We start from the raw sequence: 21,606 nt of genomic DNA, 5'->3' as shown, positions 1-21,606 counted from the left end.
GTAACGTCTGCAACTGAGATCTGAGACAACTGAACCTGCCTAATTGTTGCTGTGTGTATATGCTGCGTGTGTGCCAGAATGGCTTATACTTCCTCCCTTCTTGCTCCTGCTGCCTGGGCTGTGCTGTTTCTGCCTCAGTCAAATGTGTCATATTTTTATTGAATAGCAACGTCCCAACTGAAGAGATAAATACAACACAGGCATAATGAATCATGGGCTCTGTGGACTTGCTCAGCCCAGGAGGCTAGAGCAGGCCAAGAGATGAAACACCGTGGGCTAACTCTTGTTTTCTTTACTTTTGCCTGCAGTGTGCACCCACGGGAATTCAGAAAACAATACTCATCCTGCCTGTGCAAGAATCCAAGGATCCCAAACAGGCCAGGAGGAAAAGCACGTGCAGGGGGAAAGAGGGCCAAGTGGCATGGTGCCCCTCTCTGTTTAACATCTCTCTGAGGAGGGGTCTGGCTGCTGCTGCTGCCTGGGGAGCCTGGCCAGGGGCTGGAGGGCACTGATCTTACAAAAAAATCCTTGGTCAGGCTGAACATGAGCCTCTAACAACACTGCCACTATGAGAGGAATAAATGAAATGAAAAATACAGACAGAAGTGCTCTTGTGCACACTGTGCAACCCTTTCCCTCTGCTCAGGGCAGGGAAGGCTTCAGGACAAACATCAAAAGATAAAGCCTGACTGGGGAAGAACCAGAGATGGGCAGCAAGGATGAGTGGAGGCCTTGGAAACATGACCTGTGAGGACGAGGAATGAACTGGCACTGGTTAATTCAGAGGAAGAAGGACTAGGGAGACGAGTTAAACTCTTAAGTGTATAAAAGACTACCACAGAGTAAGGCAGTGAATCAGTCTCCCATTGGGATAGGGGAAAATTACAATAATATTTTTGCAAAGACAATGAGAAACTTTCCAACTGCAGGATAAATAAGGACTGGAAAAGATACAGGTTGGCATATCTCCACCAACAGATGTTTTTAAGACCAGGTTAGACAAACCTCTGTCAAGAATGCAGGTTTTGGCAGCAAGAAACGACAATGGATGTACAGATTAATTTCAGTATTTTTTTGTTAGCTGGTTTCACTGTGCAGGAGCCAGAAGCTTCTGGAGAAAGTTTCTGCCATTGCACAGGGTGAAGGTATGCATGCACATCCCGAGCATGGTGGGACTTTCCTGCAACTGCTCTGACCAGCATGTTTGGTTTCCCTGCAGTTCAAGGACAGTCAGGTCGGGCAACTGAGGAGCTGGCAACTTTTTATGATAAAGCTATTAGAGCTTTAAGCAAAGAGGTAAGAAATTGAAGATGTGGCAAAATATTTTTTTCATGTAAAAGCCACTCAAACCCACCCTTACAGGCCTTTCAGTAAATGAAGAGTCTTTGAGGAAGATTCTGTTTAAAAGCCCCATAAAAACATTATCTATTGTTCTTGAACTTCTAATATTAGCAGGCAACAGATCATAAATATTAATCACTTCATTGAGCAGCTGAGTGCTGTTCTGTGATGTTTCTAGCACTGCACAGGTAAGGGTGTCCCTTCTGCACTGATTCAGTCATGACTGGAAGTCACACACATATAACCCAGAAAATCAGGAGTGCTGAGACAGCAGCAGCTGCCAGTGCTGGGGGTGCTACAGGAATCCCTGAACCAGAGTGGGATGTGGCTGGGACAGGACAAGAGTACGCTTGGACAAGAGCCACCTTTATATGCTGTTCTTCTGACTCTGCCCATCTCCTTAGAGTGACAAATCGAGGTGAGGGGTGACTGTGATTCCCAGCACTTTTCCCTCAACTGCTTGTTCTGCAGCATAGGAAAAAATTACTTGGACGAAGATGCTGATGCCAGCTTTGTTCTCCAGAAAGAAGCTCTGCTGGAAGGTACGAGTCATGAGCCTGGAAAAGCCAGCACAGCTCAGCACAGCCCTCTGGAATTTGGGTGTTCTCCCTCTCTCCCCCTGTGGTCTCCTGTTGCTGCTTGCCTGGGGGCATGGCAAGGTGAGTGGGTGAAGTTCACCCCACAGAGGCTCCTGGGCTCCAGCACACTGCTTTTGGTTATCTGCAGATTTTGTAAGAGTTCCCAAAGGTAGGGGAAGGGTTTTCTCCACCATGGGTGGTCCCTGTTCAGGTACCCTCATGGTCTGAAACCTCATTACAGCAAGAAGGGAGGGATGAGTAGTTTGTGTGTGTGTGTGTGTGTGTGTGTGTGTGTTAAATTATGCTTCTTTCTGCAAGCAGCACAGCACAAGGGAAATCTGAGATGGAGCCAAGGAGTGGTGAAAAGGGGACTTCTGCAAGAGGGGAGTGGGTAGAAGGAAGAGGCAGAGAGTAAGCCCTGTGTGTTCCTCATCTGAAGCCCTGAAGGGGAGGGCAGGGGGCTTTCGTGCAGCTCCTTGCACTGACAGCAGGTACCTACCTCCACAGGGTCTAAGTACAAAAGAACTGAGAAGATGCTGAGTGAAGGATCTCAGCCCAGGCTAAGACCTTCCTGAGCAAACACCCACATAAACATACCCCAATTAGTGGTAACTGTGGGCTGGCCAACTGCCCATCTCACTTAAGTCCCTACTCCAGAGAGCTGCAGGAACTCATCTGCCTTGGGGTTCAGCACATATGTAAGGCTTAACCAGCTTGTAAAGGCCAGGAAGTGCCCTAAACCACTTTGCCTGTCCAGGAAAGTATCTGCCCGCTGTGAACCTCCAGCTTCAGTGCTCATGCTCCAAGAGCAGCTCTCTCAGCCAAGGGTTTTGAAGGGCATGGGGTGTGTAAACCCACCCAAGACCCAAGTCCTGCACCTTGTCCAGGCAAGCAGGCTCTGCCTCCCAGATTCTCCTGGGCACTGCATCAAACTGCTTGCAGGGAACATCCCATCCAGCCCCTCTGCAGCTGGGGAGAGGCACCAGGAGACAAGAAGGCCACAATTCTCCCATCAGCTCTGCCTCCAGCACCTTGCTCAGACTGGTACCAGCCATAACATGGGAGTACGTGGGGAGTGCACGGGGTTGCAATGTGAACCTGGAAGCTGCAACAGCTCTGTGGGCTATTTATTTTTGAAGGGTTTATTTTGTAATACTTTATGTATCCTTGCAGGTGTTTCATGCTCTCTGATGTTGGAAATCCCTTGTGAAGACCTTGCTCCATCCAGCTGGAGCGGAGAGGTACATTGTGCGAGGGAACATCATCTGCAGCCAAGGGGGGAGTAATGCACAGCGAGATGCTGATTTTGGACACAAAGTTGTAGGATATAGCCCTACTCCAGATGCTGACTCCTTTCAAGTTGGAAAAACATGGATGAACCCCAGAAACTGTTTGCTTGCTCTTTCCATTTAAACATCGGAAGCAGAGCAGCCGAGATAGGCACAGTGGTACCTGCAGCCCCAATGGGGACTGGCGCTGATTTCAGCAGGGCATTTGTTCTAGCTTGCACGGCCAGGCCTCAGAGTCTGAGCTTTTATGATCACAATAATCAGGTTGCCTTGCCCGGACCCTGATTAGTACATAGCTTGGCAAAATGTATTGCATGCACCGACCCCTGCTTGTGCTTTTGTCTGACAGAGAAGAGGCCAGAAGTAGCTGTAGCCAGCTGCAGGCAGGCAGTGGCCATGTGCCCCGTTTCCCACGCTGTGGCAGCCCGGGGTGCCCTGAAGGAGCCATGGCCCGGAGGGCGCTCCCCGGGCAGCACTGCAATAGGTGCTGGGGGAAGCTGCCTGCGGCTGGCTAATGAACTATTGCAGTGTACATTCGAAATGAGCCCATACTGATGGAGTTAGATGGCAGCTCTGCCAGCGCGGGGCTCTGCCCGTGTCCGGAACGGGCTACGATCGTTTTTTGTGCCTTTCCACGCAGAGCTCCCCGAGGCAGGCGGGCAGGGCCGCCGCTGGCGCTGCAGGGTGTGGGGTACTCTGTCCCGGCCGGGTACGGCACCGAGCGAGCCCTCCGGGCTGGGGCTGCGCTCCGCCGGCCCAAGGGGCTCCCGCGCTGGGCTGGGGGGCGGCTCGGGGGCGGCACAGCTCCAGGGCAGCCGCTCCTCCTCCCCGGAGCTGTGCCGTGAGGGGCGGAGGATGAGGAGGGCGAGGAGGATGCCCCGTGCCCGCCGAGGCAGCCGGGCTGGCGGCGGCGCCTCCCCCGAGCGGCGGCCCCCGCCTCCCCCCCGCCTCAGCGCTTTAAATGCCTCGGCCGCGGCGGCAACAAAGGCGGGCGGCGGCTGTGAGTAAGGGGCCGGCTGAGGGTCGGCGAGGCGGGGCTGGCGGTGAGTGCCTGGGGGTCGGCGGTGAGTGGGGGGCTGAGGGCAGCGGGGCCGGGCCGGCGGTGAATGAGCCACCGAGGGGCGGTGGGCGAGGACTGAGGGGCCGCGGGGATCGCAGGTGCCGCGGCGGGACGGGAAGGGCCGTGCCCCGCCCGGCCCGGTCCCGCCGCCCTCGGCAGCCTCGGCTCTGGCGTGGGGCGGCCCCGGGGGTGAACGGGCTCCGGCGGGCAGCGTGGGGCGGACGAGCGCCAGCTCCGCTGCTGCGTAACTTTTGTTAATTCTTATTGTGTAGGTTTAATAACCTCATCAGTGTAAATTTCTAAGAGCGGCAGATGTGTATGGCGGTGGCGGCGGCTGCCCGGGCTGCCTGTCCCCCCCTGCTCCTGCTGCTCTCCCCGCTCCCCGGGCTTTGGCAGCACTGAAGTCCGTGGTGGCTGCGGAGCCCGCCCGGCAGCGGCAGCGAGGGAGAGAGGCTGGGCGGGGGATGAGGCAGATCCCGGCCCCTGCCTGCCTCCGGTGTGTGCTCACCCTCACCTGAATTTGACAGATCCCTGCTGGCCTGGTCAGCCCGCAGGGACCCGCGACTCGCAGCCAGGGATTTACTCCGAGCAATTTCAGAAGTAGCTGCATTCATCTCTTCTAGCGCACAGCAGGTCAGGCTGCAGAGAGAATAAATAATGTGTAGCGTGGTTTTTTTGTGCTGCCGTGTACTAGTCTTTCAGGGCAAAACTCTGTTCCTGTATATGAGCCCCCGGTAAATTATGGCAGTGGACGGGGAACAGGGGCTGAAGGAGTGGGAACTGCTGCTGCTTTATGGTGTTTCCATATCTGCTTGCTGCAACTGGATCTAATCACTGACAGTGTGAAAACAGAAATATCTGCAAGGGGAAAGGTGCCATGGCAGAGCAGCTGGATATAGCAGGAGATTTTCTTGGCTGTGAGGGAGTGAGAAACCAGAGCTGCCTATTAATGTGTGAGGAATGAGTCTAACTCTCTCTGCGTGACGCGTCCTTTAGTGGCACACTCACAGGACTACACTTGCCTAAAGAATGGTAGCTAACCTGGAATACTTTTTCTGAGCTGGGATAATTTTAAATAGAGGGGAGTGCTGAGAGGCTGCATCATCCTGCTGCTCTCAAGAGGGGAGTCAGTGGAAGGAGACCCTAGCAGAATGGGGTAAGTATACATAAAGTATGTTACTGATGGGGAAAGGGACAGCTTTCTGTCGTCAGCTTTTACTGCAAAAACTGAGTGTTGTACTGACCTTGGCTGTGCATCTTGGAAAGTTCTCCTCAACTCCTGGCATTGAGGACAAAATACAAACACTCATCCCTTGTGTTTCATCACAGTGCCTTGGGTCACTGTGTCAGGGAAGGTTTAGGTGGAGCTCCAAATGCCTGAGTAGCTCATATAGATATGAGTGATGCTAAACCTTCCCCAGGAGGAAGAATATTAGCAGGAAAAATCTTCCCCAAAAGGCCCCTGGGACAGAGGCCAAGAGTGTCTAATGAGGCAGACTTTTCCTGTTAGCTGCAGCTCTTGATGTGGGAGGGTGAGGGCCTGGGGGCTTGGAGTGAGCCAGTGTGGGGATCTCGGAGGCCAGGCAGCCCATCACCACGTCTGGGCAGCTATTGCCTCACCTGGGCATAAACCACTGCCCTGGGGGTGATGCAGCTGCTGAGTCAAGGCAAATCATCTGTTTTCTTCTGGCTCAGCCGATGGTGCTGTGGGGATGAGCAGCTCTGTAGTGCCAAGGTGCGTGCTCTGTTGGTGTTGAGGACAGGACAGCCATGCAAGGCTGCAGCTTGGCTCCAGATAAATCTATCCACTGCTTTTCTCATTTAATGGTTGTTTCTCTTTGGTAAGCTAAACACAGTGGAAGGAGCTGTGTTTTGTGAGTTTAGTGGGAACATTGTGGGGTCCTCTGCCAAAATGGTACCTCTGGCAAAAGTGATGTGTGGGCTGAAAATGGATTATCATTATCACTGGAGCTGCAGTGCTCAGCTGGGTGCGTATGTGTCTCCTGCTGGCAGCAAATGTGAGGATAGGTTTCAGAAAAGGGAATATCTGATCATATCTATTTAATTCCTGGACACAAAAATAGTTTCTGAAGCGGCTTTGATCAGGCTGCCCACTCTGGTGGCTGCTGTTTGTGTGCTCTGTAACTTGGTTAAAACCAAAGAATGGGAATGCAGGTGTGTCACTGTTCACGGAGACCTAGTTTTCTAGGGACAATATAGGTGAGTACTTAAACCTTGTTTTGCAGTGACTGCTGGCAGAGTCATCTCCTGCAGAAGCTGGGACTACATCAGAGGAATTAGAATTCCCAGTATGAGGTGGGCAGGGGAAGGACAGAGCAGATGCAGCCAGTAATGTTCTGTATCTTAGCTGTCCTTGAGACAGTGGTGCAAGAGAAGCTGCTGCAGGAACAGATCACTGTGCGTTCAGAGGTTTATGCCTGCAGCTCTGCTGGAGGACAGGCGGGTGCTGAAGGGCAGCCCTGGGCACAGGGGTGTGTCCTCAACACCCACACAGGCATCTCAACCACAGCACCTGGGCAGCACAGTTGTCCCCCAGCTCCTGTCCTGCTCCGGGCTGGAGGAACCAGGGCATGGTTATGGATCACGTTGTGTTGCACTTTGCTCTCAGGCTGAAGTGGAGGAGATGATTGAACTCAAGTTCTTTGACTGCCAGTGCTTCTCCTCACACCCTTTCTCTGTTGCATTGGCAGTTTTTGGAAGGGCAGAAATGATGCTGCAGTCGTGGTCCTTGTCCCTTTCCGCAGGAGAGGTTCAGTGGTGTGCACAGCCACCAATGAAAATGTCATTTTCCTGTTCTCTACTCAACATTCATAAAGATCACTGTAAAAGCACTGACAGAATTGTTTTGATGATCTTCTACAAAGTATCCAGACCTTTTTCATAGCCTTCAGATTTTGGAAGAGTGATGTAAATCACAATTCTGCACAGGATTAGCAATCGGAGAGCATTATGAATCAGTCTGATACTTTGTCTTAGCCATAGCCCTTCTTAGAACGCTGACCTACATATTACAGCTTTCACTGTGTCTGCTTCACCAAGGACAGGCTTTGCTTCCGAGTGTGAGGTGGCCCGGTGGCTGGACATGTTTGTGTTTGAAGAACGTTCCTGGTGGCTTCGGATGTGCTTGATGTCTGTGCTGCTTGACTGGATAACTTGTCAATGAAGTGTGAAATACAAGTGGTTCCTTTGAATGTTCTTTTAATTATAATTGTGCTGATGAGCGATGCTTTCTGTATAAAGTGCTCTTAGATGTCGAGCCAGCAGGGATCGTTGTTATCAGAGCCTCTAATCACTTGTGTAATTAAAAACCTTGCAAAAAACTTACATGTTTGAGCCACTTGCTTGTAGGTAAAAATGAAGGTTTACTGCCTTTCTGAATGTGTGCTGCAGCTCAGCCTTTGGTGAGCTGTGAACCCAAAGCTTCTGTAAAATCCCTCCCCGTGGGTCAGTGATGGCACTGAATGTGAATGCACATCTGCTTGTTCCACTTGCAGATGAGTTTTCCTGCTGATTCCCAGAGCGACGAGGTGAACCATGATAAAAAGGAGAGTCCAGAACCCTGTCTGCAAAGCAGTGCCTTGGTTGATTAAAGGCAGCATTTAAGCCTATTTCTGTCATTATGATTCCAGCTCTGCAAGATAGATTTTTTTGGGTTGAAGGAGGCTGGGAAGCAATGAGAAATGCATGTACTGGTGCATGTGCTTGCCAGCACGTACCAATAGCATGGGCCACGGTAAAGGTCCTTCCAGGTGGAGTGTGTGTACAGCAGCATGTTCACGCAGATCTTGGGTATGGAACATAATTTGGTTCTGTGGGTGTCTGGGAGCTTTTCTGTGAAAGCAGAACGGAGGAATTCTGCCCTGTAGTTTTTTGTCTCAGCAGGTTCCAAGGGGTGCCTTTGCCTAGTTTGGGTTTGCTGGTCCCTCTGCAGCATTTGGAAGCTGCCTGGAGTGCTTGGCTTGGGGTGTCTCTGAAATTAAGAGCACTGCAACCAAGTCACCTGACAGTCTTCAACGTTTGCTTGTGGTGTGTTGCTTACAAGTTCCCACAACATCCATTCTCAAACAGAGGTTGGTGTAGAAATCTGCAGCACAGCATCTTGCAGTTTCTTTTTCTATAAATAGCCAAAATAAAAAGATCTGTTTGCGAGATTGGAAACATTGCACATAATATCTCACCTTCTAACTACAGGATGCTGAAGTGCAGGGAGGCCTCTGCTTTTCTGCCTTGTCTCCCGTGCCCCAGACTCCTTTGCCTGGGAATGGTTTATCTGTACAGGCAGAAGGGAGCTCTGTGCCAGACTGTGCTAACATTTCTCTGTGCTCCTGATGTGTGTTAGCTCTGGGAACTGGCAGCTAGTGAAAATGAGCGGAGCAAAGCTGCTCCTGGTACCTCAGTGCTGCTGAGGAAGTGGAGAACCCGAATGCACCCAGCCCAGGATGCCAGTCTGTCTGCTGTACATCCCACACTGATCCCTGGGCATGCTTGTCACAGAGCCCAGCTTGTGCCTGGGACTCCTGGGGCTGGAGGAAACTGGAAACAAGCTAATGCTCCCTTCTTAAATATTGCATCCATTCTGCTTACACTGGCTGCAGCAGTTTGGCTTTTCAGCTGTAAAATTTTGCAGAAAAATAAAGTTGTTGACAGCAGTGATTAATTTTTAATATGCATTACAGCTTGCCCTTTGTGTCTTTGTGGCACAGCACTTGCTGATTAGGAAATCAGAGGAGTTCCAATCAACCTGACTGTGTTTGCTGGATTTTTTTGCAAATACCCTGTGTGTGCCAGCAGAGTCCCAAGTGTGTGGGGAGAGTGTGATGACCCTCAGTGGGATGGAATGACAATAGAAAATGCCACTGCAGTTGTGCAGCAATGACAGCTTTCTAAAATGGACCTCCTGGGGACTAAAAGACATCTGTGGTCCTGGTTTCCCCCTGCTAATCTCAAGGACTTGCTTTTACCTTGAAATAACATTTAATGTACAACATCAGAGTAACAACTTCTTTGTTCTAAATTTGTTTGCAAGGCAGAATCCTTAGGAAAGGCTGCACACAGAGCTCTGTTGCCTGAGCTGCTCTCTTCCAAAGGCACAGAGCATCCCAAAAGCAATTAGTTTATATCTTAAATTAATGAATTAATAATAAACTTCTCAGAGAAGATGTCTTCGTGCTGTGAGCTGCATTGCCTAGCAAGACTGAAAATTTGAGTGTGATCCTTTGTTAACTAAGTTGGTTTAATGTTTATTTATTTGGTTGTTTTTTGTTTTTATCTCCTTTCCTCACCATTTGGTTCTTCCTAAATTCAAGATTTTACTTCAGTCCAGGGATGGATGAATGATCACTGTGTTAATTCTTGGTTGTCCCTGTGACCTGACTGTGGTCCTGCCATTCTTTGTGCTTGCAAAGGGTCTAAAAGAAATTAGAAATTTAGATGTACAGTACTGTAATTGCTGGGCTAAAATGTCCCTGTTGGTCTCATGAGACCCCGCCTGGAGGGCTGCACCCACCTGGTCTGGGGTGCCCAGCACAGGAAGGACACCGACCTCTTGGAGCAAGTCCGGAAGAGGCCAGCAGGATTATTAGAGGGATGGAGCACCTCTCCTGTGAGGAGAGGCTGAGAGAATTGGGATTGTTCCCTGGAGAAGGCTTCAGGGTGACCTCATTGTGGTTTTCCAGTGCCTGAAGTGAGCTACAGGAAAAGTGGAGAGGGACTTTTTACAAGAGCCCAGAGGGACAGGACAAAGAGAAATGGCTTCAAACTGACAGAGAGTAAGTTTAGATTAGGTGTTAGGAAAATTTCTTCCCTGCCAGGGTGGTGAGGCCCTGCACAGATTGCCCAGTGAAGCTCTGGATGTCCCATCCCTGGAAATGTCCCAGGCCAGGCTTGGATGAGGCTCGGAGCAGCCTGGAAAAGTGCAAGGTGTCTCTGCCCGTGGCTGGGCTTGCAACAAGATGATCTTTAAGGTCTCTTCCAAGCCAAATCCTTCTATGTTGATTCTATGATACTTTATATTTTTGGGGTTGCTTATATTTTTATATAAATTTATATTTGTACTTCTCCAGCTCTTACTTATCCAGCAGAGCTTCAGTGTAAGTAATTGTCAGGGAGTTGGGCACTTTTTAAGTCAGGTCCATTAGCAGAAATGTAGCAAAGATGGAAAAGTTGTGTTCTGGTTCCTCTGGGCTGGTGTTTCACAGGCAGGTCTGATGAATACTTTATATATTTTGTGAGAGTCTGGAAGGTGCGGGATGGATTTTGCTCTCATCCAGATGATGGTGTCTGTGAATATGAAGCTTGTTTCTTATTAACAGCTGTTCTTGCAATCTTGAAATACACTTTTCACAAATGCTTATGTCCATGCTTTCTTGGGAAGACCATCAAATAGTGACCGGTTGTGTCTTAACAAATTCCTTCCAGCGCTTGATAACCTTTATTGTGTGAAGTCTGTAGCTGCCTGGGGGGCTGCCATGCACCCCTGGGAACAGAACCCCTTGTGGAGGGAAACCTCCTCCCCAGAAAGGGATCTGTTATGACTTGCCTCCAGTGAATGCTGCAGGGGCAGGTTTCAGCTGGACAGGGATGGCATTCAGGGTAAAGGAATTGGGAACAGAGATTAAATAGTCCCAAGGATGTGTTTCAGTATTGGAGGCAGGGGGATTCCCAAAGGCAAAAATGGAGTTGGTAGAAATAATTGTTGCTTGTGCCTGTGACATGCAAGGGTATTTTTAGAGATATGGGAGTCCCCAGCTGGAGAGGAAGGAAGAGCAATGGTGAGAATGCCTTGTGTGTGGGTCAGTCAAGCTTTCTGCTAATGGAACAAAGTGAGAGATCACTGGCATTTTAAGGTTCCTCAGATTTAATTTGTTTGTTTAAAGAACAGCTGGGTTGAATCCTGCGGACTGAGGAGCTCCCTGTGGATTGAACAGTATGAAAAGGTGATGGAGCCTTGGAGTTGGGCAGTGGTTCCATTTGCTGTGTGCATGGACCACTGCCTGGTTGCCTGCTTTACCAGAGGGGGCTGAACTGAGCAGAAAGGTGGGGAACTGTGTGGATGCAATGTCATTTTCTGTAGATTTATCTGCTGATTTTCAGAGCAGTTGTTACTTGTGTCTTCTGTTTTATTCTTTTATAACATAGTGTGGGTGTGGAGTGGCAATTATTTTAGGTTCTGTCGGTGTGGCTCAGCAATTGCAAATATGGTTAGAAGTGAGTTTTTAAAAACTGAGTTGGACTTCTTAAAGTCTGCACCTGGGGTAACAGTCAAATGAATTTTCAAGTGTGATATAGCTCCCCTCTCCCTTTCCGCTCTAAATTTTGGAAACGTCTTACCACTTTGTAAATCACTTTGTAAAACACCCATCTCTTTCAGATGAACTATATATTCTAAGGTTAAGAATTTTGCCTAGTTATTAGGGGAGTGCAGTTGGGTAACTATTTATTAAATATTCATGGATGAATTGTTTAATTAGACAGATAATCATATGCTTGCAATCTAAGGAGAAAAATTCAGAAAGGTTAATTAAGGAATGGTTAGAAAATTTGATGTCAGAAATGGTGTTAAGTTTCAGCCTGGACCCTCTTAATTAAAATTAGATAAGTTCATGCTGGAAGTGAATGGAAATTAAGGAAATTTAAGCTTACCATGGCTACAGATGTGGGAGTGTACCAAGGTCGGTAATGCATATTAACTCATACTTTTCAAATTAATTTCTGGCATTAATTTGCCTGATTTTTTCCCATCTGTCTGCATGCAGTCAACACTCTGGAAGCCTCACTTATGTGAGGTATCACAGAAATGCCTTTTCCCCCACGCGATTCCTTTGCAGCCTCTGAGCTGAGATTTCATGCTGGTGAGGACAGCAAGTCAAACCCTGCAGGTGATGTTTGAGGCGCTTCATTGTGCACCTAAACATTGTCTTGCTGCTGCCAGCGCTTCACATCTGTGAGGTGTTCTCAGGCGTGAGGGTCGTGTCCTGCTCCGCGTGGGGTGGGAACCACGGGCAGAAACTCCCTGCCTCAGCGGGGCGGCTGCCTCCGAGGCTGCGGGGCGGGAACGGGGCGGGTCTGTCACTCGCGGCCGCCCCGTCGCGGCCGCCCCGTCGCGGCCGCCCCGTCGCGGCCGCCCCGTCGCGGCCGCCCCGTCGCGGCCGCCCCGTCGCGGCCGCCCCGTCGCGGCCGCCCCGTCGCGGCCGCCCGTCCTGCTCAGCCCTGCACCGCCGAGCCTCGGACCGCCCGTGTGTCCGAGCCCGTCTCATCCCCTCTGCCGGAGCTGATCGGGGGCTGAGCTCACAGAACCAGTCGTCGCTGTCAGAAGATCTCTGCTCTTCCTTCCCACATTCTGCCCACGTGGATTTCCTCTGGTTGCTGTAACTTCCTAGTCTGGAGGAAAACAGACGTGGAGTGTGGTTAGACGCTACGCAGGGCTCCCGGTAAGGAGGAGGGGGAGCAGCTGTGAGCTCGTTGCCAGCACCCCACGTTCCCCTGAGTGCCTGTGCTGTTCCTGGCCAGCTGCTGCTGGAGACTGCAGGGTGGTGGTGACTTTTGAAGAGCGTGGGCCACCATGGCTGCCCCGAGCTCACCTGCCAGGGTTTCAGTAACCACAGGCTGTGTTTGTGGCTTGCTTTTTTCAGTCATTGGCTGTTCTTCTGAGGTGAAAACTCAAGCTGGGTGAGAGGGTGATCATACCCTGCTTCTCCTCATCTGAGATTGCCCCACAGGCCTGTTTTAATGCCTTACAGTTGTTTTAGAGCATTTCCTTTGGCCAAATTCCTAGCTAGCCATAAACTCCAAGAAACCTTCTCATCCTTCCAGTACCGCTTCTTTTAGCCCCTTTCAGCTCCTGCCAGATTCCTAAGCAGCCATCTCTTAGACAGCTTTTGGTCTCTCTGGTCCTTGAGCATCTTTTAGCCCTCCCACATCCTTGGCTTTCTTTCTCTTAGGTTTCATGAAAACAAACGCTTGTTTGAAAAAAAATCTAAAACCAAAAATACCGCCGCGAAAACCCCTACCCACTCTCCAAATGTCCAAATACATTCTGCCTCTTTTCTCAGTAGTTGCACGTATTATTTTTCACAAAACTGAATTTAGCTGTTGGTGTTACCAGTAGTTCTAATGAAATTTTTTATAGCCAGTTACCAGGAGACTATTAGCTGTGTGTTTGTGTCAAAAAGTAGGTGTAATGGTTCAGAGCAGATGAGATGCAAAAACTACCCCCTTAAAAAGGCCTGTGGAGAAGCTAATTTGGTGTTGCTTACTGGAGATTCTTTATCTCTGGTTTGGGGAGGAGGATCAAGGAAGTTCAGTTCATCTTGAGCAAGATGGGTTTGAAATGGAAATATTGGTCTTTGCAGTATCTGGGGGAAGCAGTGAGAAAGTTGGTAGCTGTGGGAAAAGGATCCTGCTGGGGCATTGCTGGGACGAGGCTGTGGCTGGGTGAGAGGTTGGGTCAGCCATGACTTGCACAGGTCACCTTTCTCCATGGCTGTGGCGCAGCTCCTGCTTGAGCTGTGGCTCTGGGGGTTGGCTGTGTCCCTGTTGCTGCATCGTATCCAGGAGATGTGTGGGAGACAAAGCCGTGCTTCAGCTGGCCTTGCAACAGGTGAGTTTCTCTGTTCCTGGGAAGGAAGTCAAATAGCAGGGATTTCCTCTCTAGGGTATTCTGATAATGTCCTGATAATTGTGTCTCTGTTTCCCCAGGCCTGTGGCCAGCCTAGCAATCAGTAACTGGATTTTCAATTTGTTCCCCTGTTCTGGGTAGCAGAGGTTGAGGTCTGGCAGCAGTGATCACATGAATCTCAGATCCCTGGCTAAGGCACTGCCCCAGTGCCTTTGCTGCTCTCTGTGTTCCTGGTTCCCAAGCCTCTCTTCTGCAGAAGGGATGATTTGGGGTTTCTTACTCTTCTGTGGTGCTGCTGAAGTTACAGTATTTGCACAGAGCCAATTCCTCTGAGATGATGATCATTCTTCTGTTTAAGCACAAGCTGCCAACTTACAGAATTAATTGCCAGTGGTCTGCAGTAGCCCTTGACTTTTCCTAGAATTTGCTTTAATAAGAGAGAATAGATCTTTAATAAAAGTGGAAGGACTCATGTATTTCCTCTGGAAATACAGAAGGGGTTGCAAAGCCAGGCTCTCAGAAGGCAGGACAGCTTTTAAGTTATACAACCCAAATCTGACCTCTGTGTATGCTGCATGTTCTGACTGCGTGGGTCCACAGCTGCTGCTGGTCTTGATGCTGCCTTACTCATTGTGCATAATTGATCTGTATTTGTGGTTGTTTGGTCAGGTTTTCATTTTCCTTTTTGCAGCCTTGAGGCAGTGCTTTACTTGTGTACTTAAGGCCTGCCCCAAGGACAGAAACACAGGTTGTCCAGTAGGCTCCTCTGTGGTGCAGCTGCAGTTCATGGTGTGTTTGTGGGAAAGCAGCTCTGTAAAACAGGGAGCAGAGCCACGCACAAGGTACTCAGCCAATGCTGGGTGCTCTTCTGGGAAGCTGCTAGGAATTCTCTCCTCTTAATTTCTGATGTCCATGAAATGGAATTGTGTGGCTGAGAAGTCAGCCCATGTGCAGACCTTATCATGGCTCTGTCCTTCTGTAAGAGTCTGGCAACAAGGGATGTGAGAAGTTTATTTTGGGGTTTGTTTGATTTCTTAGCAGCTGTAAAAGAAGCAAGACAGGAATCACTTTTTTGTCAACTTTGGTTTGTCTCTACCAAGACTTCACCTGGGTTTTGTGCCTTATTTACTACACCTTAAAAAAAATTCTGCTGGAAAGAAAACCACCCAGGTAGAACTTTATTTCAGCACTGTCATTCAGTGAGCACTTCTGCTGTGTGAAAGGAGTATGCTGTGCCAAAATGAGGGGTAGGATTAGGTCTTTTTTGTGTGTGTTTTATGGATAGAGGAGAGGGCTAGGCTGTCCACCACACAGGCTTGTCCTGCTTGAATCATCACAACGCAGTGCAAATGAAACACTGCCCTCCCTATGGAGCCTTGGTGGGGAGGATAGGCTGGGCAGACAGGATTTGTTGGCTGGTTGACACCAGTGACCAGGGGAACCATGGGCTCTGCCAGTGACCTGAGAGCAGGTATTTGCTCCAGTCATTGCTTCTCTTCAGGCTTGTTCCCAGCCTACCTTCCAGTCCTTGCCTTAGTGGTCTTCATGGACCACTCCTGCTCTGAAGCTCTTCAGCATCTCATTCTACTTGTCTGCAGTGTTGTCTGGGTTTCACATCCTGCTCCCCTGTGTCTGGTAGACCTGCTCCATCCTGGCTTCTTTATTCCTCACATCTTCTCATCTGGCTGATGTGACCAGAGTGTACTGCCGTCCCTGCCAGTGGTGGCACTGTTCGTGTCCCTGCAGCCCAGCCAGTGTCTGTGCCCTCCGAGCCGTGCTGGCCCCTGTCTGAGCCTCTGTGCTGTGGGGCTTGGAGGCATTCCTAGTTGGTGCTCTGCTCTGCAGAGGCTGTAATGATTTTCCATTTAACTGTGATTAACCTGACAGGCAGGGCTTTGCTCACTGCATTCTGGAAGAGTTGTGGTGGTAAGATTTCTAACTTTGGGATGAATCAGCATTAACAATTAAGCAATTAACAAATACTATTTCTTTTACACGGTGACAGCAGGATGTTTTCCTCTGCCAAAGCATCCATCAGGCTATTGGTTCAGCTGTGGCTGGTAAGGTGGGAAGGAGAAATAATTCCTCACTCACAGAAAAAAGATAAGTCATAAGTCTCCATCAACTGCCAGTAGGAGGGATGCTGAATGACAGAGGAGGCTGTTGCCTCCTCCTCCTCCTGGTTTCACAGTCTGGTGATTACTGTCTGTTAGTGCACAGACCTGTCACACTGGAGCCTGGATGTTGCTAGAGTGTATTAAATCCCTTCAGGCAGACAAACTCACCTGGGCTGGTACTTAATTTACAGCACTCTCCAGGATCTTCCCATTTAGATCTTCTTAGGAGGGGAGAAGAATTAATGATAAATTAATGAAGACTTTTATAATGTTCAGAATTAGGGTGTAATTTTTGGCCCCTACATAACCTTGATATCTTTGAAGCTATTGTCTCTTTTAGTAATTATCTGCTTGTATTCCTGATGGGGAAACCTGCCATGTAGAAATGTTATGTTGATGAATTCCTTATACTCTGGTTTGGCCAGAAGGCAAGGAGGCCTGCTCACTCTCATGCTCACAGCTTTCAGAACAAGTGCTGAGGGTTCAGCTCTGCCAAGGGATACTGCCCATGCTGCAGCTGGAGGCTCTCAGCACCCAGTGTTGGCTGTGTGCACATCTGGAAGGTGCTGGGCTGTCAGAGATGTTCCTGAGAGGCACTCTTGCTGTCCTGCTTTGCTGAGGGGCACGTGTCCCCTTGATCCTTTTGCCTCCCAGACATGCTGGTCAGTATTTTTGAGCATTTTGCCCTGCTGGCAGGAAGGAGTGGGTGGATGGCTGGGAAGCTCCCATGGCTCCAGCCTGGCTCCTGTGCTTCCTCATACTCCTCTGTGGCTGCCCAGGCTCTGCCATAGCAGAAGTTCCACTGCCTCTGGTGGCATCTCTGGGCTCACTTTCCAGACCTGTATAAAGTCAGACTTCAGCAGGGAGCAGGTAGCTGGGGTGGATTGTTGTGTGTTTTTAAAACTGCTGCCCATGAAGAAGTGGTGCCTGGCTGGACAGCCAGTGTGCTGGCCTTGTTTAATTGTCTGTACTTCTCTGCATCCCCTTTGTCTCCTCTTTGCATCATTTTTCTCACTTAAATGCACCCTTTCTGCAGGCCACAAAGGCTGGTGTGAACACAGCCTGCAGCAAGGGGATCCTGCTGAGCTGGCAGGCTGGGCATTTCCTAGCCTGGCCTGTGAAAGTGCTGGGGCTCTGGCTCACCATTGCTCATGCAGCCTTCCTGCACTGCCTTACAGCTGTCCTGGGGGTCTGCCTGTGCAAATTCCCTCCCTTGCTGTGATGGCTGACCTCTTGCTCAGTGAGGCGCTTCTCAAAGATGCAGCTATGCTGAGATACTGCTGCAGGCTGGCAGACACCAAGAATGTTATTTTTGAGTCCAGCAGGTAGCTGTTGCTGGTTTTTCCCTTTTGACCTAACCCTCGAGTATCATTCTAGTTTCTCTTACCTGGCAGAAAACTTCACCAGTCTGTGCTGGTGGGGCCTCAGTGCTTGAGGTAGGGCATTGTGTCCCAATGTCTCTTTGCATGGGCAGCACTCCTCTTTTTAATATCTTCCTCCTGTCCTGCTTTTTAACTCTCTTTTTCCCCATCTTCCTATTTTTCTTCATCACACAAAATGTATAAAGCCTAAGCTTATCTTTTTCCCACTGCTTTGCCTCCCCTGCTGTGTTGTGCTGCTGTGGGTTAGGGTCCCTTGGATGGTTCAGGCTGGCAGTAATTTGGGATATGGACATATTGGGACCTCTTGCTAAGCTGTGAGTGCTTGGGCTCCTTACTGAGTGCAGAAAGCTGAGCTGCTGGACTCGAGGGGTAGCATATGCCAGGCCATGCACATACACTGGAAACTTGCCCAGGGCAGGATAATTATGGGAGGCAGTGTTTCCTCAAGCAGACCATGTGCTCTTGCTTGCTAAACAGTCTTGTGATTAATATCTTATTTAAGAGGATTTTAGGACATGTGCTGCAGTTACATTGAGTTTCTTTTAGAAGTAGGGGAGAGGTTAGAAATATAAACTCTCTAAAGGCTCTTGTGTTTCCAGCAAGGGTCATCAGGTAATTGCACTGCATCACTGCTCTGCTGTGTCAGAGTAGGGGTAGTTTTGCTATGGATGGTTCAGTGAGAGAGGGATCCTTGAAGGGCTTTGCTCATGTTTTGGTACAGGCTGAATTACGATCTCCTTAGGGATCCATAGCTCCAGCACTAAAGGCGAGCTCTTCTGCCCTGATGTTGGCATTACCAGCTAGCCCCTGGCTCCTGGCATTAGACTCTGGTGAGTTCTGCAGCCAGCAGGGGTTCACCAGTAGATTTTGCCTTCAGAACAAGGCTCTGTGTGGTGTTTTACTCAAGTAATGTTTCAAGGTATCACCAGCTCAATTGTTGGCCATATCCAGGACACACGGTGGGGACACGGCGCTATCTGCATATGCTCTGGGTGTTTCTGTGCCACTGCTGATTTGCTGTGTGGTCTTGGCTGGTGGTTGTAGTCTCCTGTCCAGTGGTTTCTGATCAGTTTGATGTGTCTGTCTAACATCTTCAACCTAATTTCTTTCTTAGGCTAGAGGACTCAATTAAAAAGGACATGGGAGCATGAAGAATTGCATGGAGAGCACGGATGTGCTGCCTGTGGTGGCTCTTACCTGGAAATCTGCTGCTGCCTGGAAGGGATTGACAGGAACCTCTGTGGACAGCAAAGGAACCTGGAGATGAAGGTGATGACCATGGCTCTTCCTCTTTTTTCCCCTGCCCCTTTTTTCACTTCCACATGTCTGCAGCAAGAGCAGGGCTGCTGTCAGTGTAACAAGGCCACATACATTGAGGCACTGCTGTTTGCACTGAGGCTGTCTCATGTTACACGCAGAGTTGGGAGGATAGTAAAGAAAATGAGGAGGGTTCCCTGATACTCCCTTAGCAACTACCCTATATTTCTCTTTTAAAGCAAAATAAAACATTTATTCTGCTTTTTGTGGGAGCCCTTGCAGAAGCTGACATGTATTAATTGTGCGCCATAGATAAGATCTGATATCCAGTGTTTATTCTGACTCGCATAAAATGAATATGAGATGTATACTGGGGCTCATTTTGTTAAAGCTTTCCACAGAAACCCTTTGGGGACATTGCCTTTGGCTCTAGGTTAGAGTAATTAGCTGCCTACTTACACAGCTGACCTCTGCTGATTGTGCCTGAAGTGCTTCTGTTGGTGGTGCCACTACTCTTCTATCACTGTTCCCCACTGGCATCCTGCCCTTATCACAGCACTGCAGTCCTTGGGCTGTTGCCCTCAAGGAGGAGGAGCATCATGTGAGCTGTTGCAGTGACTATTGCTGATGCTGGGACCTCCCTTTTTCTCTCGTGCATGGAAAAGCTAACTTGCTAGGAAGCACTTTCAGAGGCAACTGCAAATGTAAATATTGGGTTTGTGCCTCTTTTCACGTGTGGAGGAGGTTTGGGAGGACCTCATTGTGTTGCTGCTTCCCTAAATATTTAACTTGCTGGCATCAGGAGTGCTAGCTGTTGCTCCTTACTTCCTCTTCTGCTGGAAACATGCTAATGTCCTCTCCTCCACTTAAAGCCTGATCTTTAATATGGAAAATGCACCACCCTTTCTTACTTTCTGGCTGAACAACACTTCTCTCTCCCAGTGTTGTGTTACCTTTAGCATTGCAAACTGTGACACTTGGGCAAGGGTGGGGGAGTTCCAGCAGCCTGCTTGCCTAGGGCCTGCTGGACTTCTAACCCCAAAGAGGGCCAAGAGCAACCAAAATCTGCACAGAAGTCAAGGCAGAGCAGTGTGGAGACTGGGGAGCATTGGCAGGAGCGGGAATGCTCTGCTGGAGGTAGGCGAGTGGAAAAGAAAAAGCATAGCCCATTGCCTTGGGCATCTCTGGCAGATGCTCTTTTTATGGGGAAAGAAGAAAACCAGCTGGAGACAGCTTGATTCCTAGTTAGGTGGGATTGGGGTGGAGAATAAAGGATTAAAGAAGCAGATCAGCCAATCCGCCACTGCAAAACTTCTTGCTTTGGTTGTTGTACAGAAACAAAATGTTTCTTAGTTCTGTTTTTCTTCCCTGTTCCTCTGGGGAAGTCCTCTGCTTGCTGGACAAAGATGTGACGTGGGGTGTGATGCTGGGTGAGCTGGGGAGGTGGCTGGATCTCATGGGCATGGGAGCCATCCCCTCTGAGGAGGGCACATCCACGAGCATGTGTGAGGCACAGATAGGCAGCAGGGGCTGGGACCACTGCCCTTGACTGGGTGCCTGCCTTGGGACTGCTGAAACCCAAGGCCAAGCTGACCTTTCAAGCTCAGTTAGGCTTTTTGTGTGGAGATATTCCTTCTCTTAATGAGCATTGGTAGCACTGAAGAGTCATCTTCTGTTTGTGCCAGAACAAAATCTTGAGTCCCTTTTGAAATGCTCACAAGTCTTCCTTGCCGAACAGTCAAACCCAGCCCGCTAAGTCTGCTTTCAGACTTAGGTAGGCCTGGTATGCAAGATGGCAAGGCTGCTGCAGGAGATGGATAGTTGGAAACCAACAAAGTGATAGATTTGGTGTGTAATATGGGTATCTCTGCCCACCCTCTTCTCAGCAGTTACATTGTTTTATGTGTTAATGTCCGAAGTGGAAAAGGGACTTTGCTCTGAAATAAGGAAGTAAAACCAAAAATAGGCACACTTCATACCCCAGCGCTCCCTGTGGCTTTGTGGGGCCTCTGACCCCTTCCTGCTTTAGAAAGGGGCAGAGCCTGCCTGTTGGAGCAGAGGGTTTGTTGTGTGTTGGGCACAGATAGGCAGAGGAGAGGATAGGGATGTGCTTCAGTGTGTTATGTCCAGCTTTAGGAGTTGTTTTCCAAGGTGAGTGTCCGGGCAAGTGGACACCAACAGCAAAGCCTTCAACCGTGTACCGAAGTAGTTTCCCTTCAGGATAATGGGATGATGCACATAGAATGGTATTGTGTAAGATTACTAGCAATTCATTCTACTTGTGCTGAAGTGCAGTGAACCCATCTGCTTGTTTGGGCTGCAGTTTTGTGTGTACTTTAGAGAGAGTCCCACCAGTGCTATCAGCTCTATCAGGGGCTGGGTGTTGGTGTATGTGGTTCTGTGACCTCTCTCCATGCTGGTGGCCACTGTTTCTGTGGCTTCTCCTCTCTCTGAGGTCTGTGCTGTGTCAGGTGACACTCAGACACTGCTTTGCACTTGAGGCGTTTTGTGGGGCTTGTGCACAAGCTTCTGAAATGCCTGGGTGAGCAGAGTCTGAGCCCAGAACAGGCACTGCATGCAGTGGATCTGGGAGAGATGGGGGGAAGAACTGACCAAAACTGAGGATAAGGGAAGCACTTCCAGGAAGGAAGGTTAGTGGAGTGTGGAAGGAGAGCTGGTGGTAGGATCTCCCCAGGGTAGGAAGGCAGCTTGCTGCTGCACTGTGGGGAAAGGCCACAGAAATTAGGGATCTCCTTGTGCTGTGTGGATGCTGGAAGGGATGTGAGGGGCCTTAGGGGAGGATTTCCTAGGGGGAAGATGAGACTCCTGGAGTTGCAGACACAGTAGGAAAGCACCCAATTCCTCGTGAGTAGGACTGCCAGCGTCCTTCCCCAGTGCTGTGTGTCCCTGGGCTCTGAACACAGCTCTTGCACGAACCACCGTGG

General features: G+C 49.6%; 1 protein-coding gene across 8 annotated transcripts in view; it reads left to right on the top strand.

The window, feature by feature from the left end:
- The first annotated feature begins 1,615 nt into the window (after positions 1–1,615).
- The window catches only part of ST6GAL1 (ST6 beta-galactoside alpha-2,6-sialyltransferase 1), a 46,236-nt gene continuing 26,245 nt past the window's right edge, over positions 1,616–21,606 (top strand). For 2 of the 8 annotated variants that reach the window (XM_063408211.1, XM_063408213.1), the window contains exons 1-2: positions 3,993–4,251; positions 18,519–18,673. The gene's annotated coding sequence lies outside the window, so the exon portion shown is untranslated. Of the gene's footprint in view, positions 1,760–1,858; positions 2,001–3,092; positions 3,161–3,992; positions 4,252–4,466; positions 4,902–12,490; positions 12,719–13,803; positions 13,888–18,518; positions 18,674–21,606 lie in introns of those variants that run through there. The other 6 variants (XM_063408215.1, XM_063408216.1, XM_063408218.1 and 3 more) reach the window with 6 other exon arrangements.

The sequence above is a fragment of the Prinia subflava genome, chromosome 11, assembly GCF_021018805.1.
Source record: "Prinia subflava isolate CZ2003 ecotype Zambia chromosome 11, Cam_Psub_1.2, whole genome shotgun sequence".
NCBI lineage: Eukaryota > Metazoa > Chordata > Aves > Passeriformes > Cisticolidae > Prinia > Prinia subflava.
The sequence above is the reverse complement of the archived record's forward strand: the minus strand, read 5'-3'. Positions and strand labels throughout refer to the sequence as shown.